This window comes from Rhipicephalus microplus, unplaced genomic scaffold (genome assembly GCF_043290135.1).
Source record: "Rhipicephalus microplus isolate Deutch F79 unplaced genomic scaffold, USDA_Rmic scaffold_15, whole genome shotgun sequence".
NCBI classification, from domain to species: domain Eukaryota; kingdom Metazoa; phylum Arthropoda; class Arachnida; order Ixodida; family Ixodidae; genus Rhipicephalus; species Rhipicephalus microplus.
Genome location: NW_027464588.1, coordinates 1129054 through 1132181, shown reverse-complemented (window position 1 = coordinate 1132181; position 3128 = coordinate 1129054). Strand labels below are relative to the sequence as shown.

Here is a 3128-nt window from a genome sequence, read left to right as displayed (position 1 = left end):
TCATGATGGGTACTCGTAGAACGTGCCTAAATAGTCCTTCTCTACGCGTTTGTTCGGAGTCCAGGCAATTACGTACACGCCCCGGTTATGCCACGTGCGAACGCTGTCGAAGTTTAAACTATCCTTCCACATAAGGACGACGAATGCATCGGTCATGTGATGAAGCAGGCCCGTGTTGCACGCCTGCTCCAGAAGCCAGTCAGCGATGACCGCCTTATATTGCTTTACAGGCATTTCGTAGCAAGGGCGTCGCTTTACCGCGTTTTCGTACACAAGCAGCCCAGGTCACCAGGTTAGTGTCGTAACGATGTCAGGGTTTTTAATCCACAGCACATAAATGAAAAATGCGTTTGGTGAGGAGACGAGCCCTCGGTGGTACAGTTCTGGCCACTGGATGAATAGCACGCCGAGCAGCGCCACGGCACGGCCATCGTACTTCTTGACGTAGATGATGAACCGCAGTCCTTGGCGAAGGCACTCCTGGATGCCTTCCTCGAACGTTGGGACGTGACCGCAACCGCGGCATTTCTTGGAAAGTGGATTCTTGTTTCCGGTTTCCAGTTGACGCAGATCCGCGAAAGACGTGTTCGCCAGGAATACCTCATTGTTTGTTGTCCGCTCGAGGCTGTCGTCGTGGAAGAGAACTCCCACGTTGTCGTGTGTGAAGGACAGGTCCAGCTCGATGTCCTCCGCCTTTTTCTCGCGCGCTGCTCGTATCTAGTCCAGCGTATGTTCCGGCGCGTAGTGACCAGCCCCGTGGTACGCGAACAGGGGCGGCAGCCGTGATGCATTTCCGCCATTTTCTTTCCCGAAAATGACCTCCAGGGTGACCTCGTTGTCTACGGGGGGCAGATTACACCAGCGCGTGACATAACATGCAGCTCCCGCAAAGATCAACGAGAATTTCCAGGTCATTCGGGTCCCTTGTAAAGCGAAACCGTGATCGAGGTCGCTGTGCAAAGCGCTGCCAAGGCTAGAAACGCCGGACTGCTGGAGCAGCGACTCGACGGCTACATTGAGTCGCTCTCCTACCATGACATAGTCGGGTAGGACATTTGTCCTACCCGACTATGTCATGGTAGGACAAATGTGTGCATAACGATCACGCTAACGGTGTTGGTCACAACGATGGCGTTGACTCTAGAGACAGCAGTACCCACCAACATGGGGGAATCGTCAATATTCCGGCAAAAGGAGATATGGAATTAATGATTGTCTAAGCATCACAAGTATAAATGAATGCAATCTCTGAGAAGATAATATTAGAATAGCTAACTTGACTGGTTGATTGCATATACAGCTTTCACAGTTCTGTACCATCATATGAGCTGGTTAGCTCACTGTGGAAGCAATGGGGAGCACGGCGGTAGCATCCCGGCGCACTACAAAACAGCACGCTCATTGCTATTTTTGTTGGTATCATAACTACAATAGGTGCTTTTGAGTATGCTCCTATAATTTAAAGCCCCGCACCGGTGGTCTAGTGGCTAAGGTACTCGGCTGCTGACCCACAGTCGCGAGATTGAATCCCGGCTGCGGTGGCTGCATTTCCGATGGAGGCGGAAATGCTGTAGGCCTGTGTGCTCAGATTTGGGTGCACGTTGAAGAACCCCGGGAGGTCAAATTTCCGGAGCCTCTCACTACGGCGTCTCTCATAATCATATGGTGGTTTTGGGACGTTAAACCCCACATATCAATCACTAAATCTTATAATTTAAAACCGATCAGAAGCCCTCTGCTGTGAATATTTAGAAGATCTCCGAGTTAGTATTTTCAATTGGCTTTTTTTTTAACACAAAAATTTTATGCCGGAGTTCACCACCACTCCACTGACGTATACATCCGTCACAGAAATGACACTGAAAATACATACTAAGAGATTTCAAAAAAAAAAAATCAGAAGGAACATATCTGTCGCACGGAATAGAACTAGCAACTTCCCGATTTTGAGCCCTCTATCACGGTATACCCAGTACACTATAGCTAGATAGTTATAGTATAACGGACATACCGTGATAACGGGCTTACCATAATAGCGGGATAGAAATGCGCATTTCCAGATACGTACGTCACCCGTACCAATTACTGTAAGCGCGTTATTTTTCAGATTTCCCGTTATACCGTGTTAGCGGTAACTTTCCGGCGCTTTTGGACGCCCGCTTCGAAGTGAATTTAGCGCAATTGTTGAAAAATTCACTTTGATCCCAGCAAACGAGTGTTTGAAAGGGCTCTGCATGCTTTCAGCTAGTTTCGATGATGGAGTATTACGGATAAGCTAGCGTAATTTTTAAGATAGCTTCTTATGTCGAAAGTATCTACGCCTAACTAAAAAAAATTGATGCAAAGAAACCGGCAACATCAATGTCGTGTTTGATGTCTGGTTCATATTTATTTGATTTTATTACTACTAAAATAAACTTGTAACAATGCTTCGCGCGGTGACACGGGCAAACATTCTTGTTTTCTTTTTCCTTTTTCACTTTTCTTTCACTTTCGCGACCCTATGTTTCCATAAGTTAGATATATATGCAACTCGTGTTTGCAGATTTTTTTATTGCAAGCTTTTATCTTCCTCTCTTGGTCGTTTTCTGTAGCAAATTTATTTAATGACTTTCTTCACCTCTCTATTTGTTCACACATGCTCTTTCTTCTGCTACGTTTTGCCTCCTCGTGCATTTTTGGTCTCACCGTTTACAACTATGCACGCAGTCGGCTGTGATGTCCGAAGTTTACCATGCTGCTCTTCGGTCAGCCACGAGCACCAACGCGCAATTGGCTCGTAAAACAATTTATCTATAAAATAAGCTGCCGTCCATTTCATGACCGATCCGCTGCGGTGGGTTGCGCTATAGGCCCTTAGGACCGGCCGACCGACCGACCGACCGACCGACCGACCGACCGACCGACCGACCGACCGACCGACCGACTGACCAACCGACCAACCGACCATCCAACCGACCAAATAACATATTCAGTAACATGTTATAAGACCACTCAATGCTTGGCCAATCCCTCACAGTGGGTATGAGCCATAGTAGACGGTGAACAAGAACAAGATGACATTGCGTTCGAAACGCAGGGGTCTGGCTGCTTCCTTTCTCACTACGTTGTTTCTTTTCAGCCACGAA

The 3128-nt window shown here is 47.5% G+C and overlaps 1 pseudogene; it reads right to left on the bottom strand.

Annotated features, from left to right (window-relative positions):
• On the bottom strand, positions 1-1035 carry LOC142784729 (glycerophosphodiester phosphodiesterase 1-like; annotated as a pseudogene).
• Positions 1036-3128: the final 2093 nt, after the last annotated feature.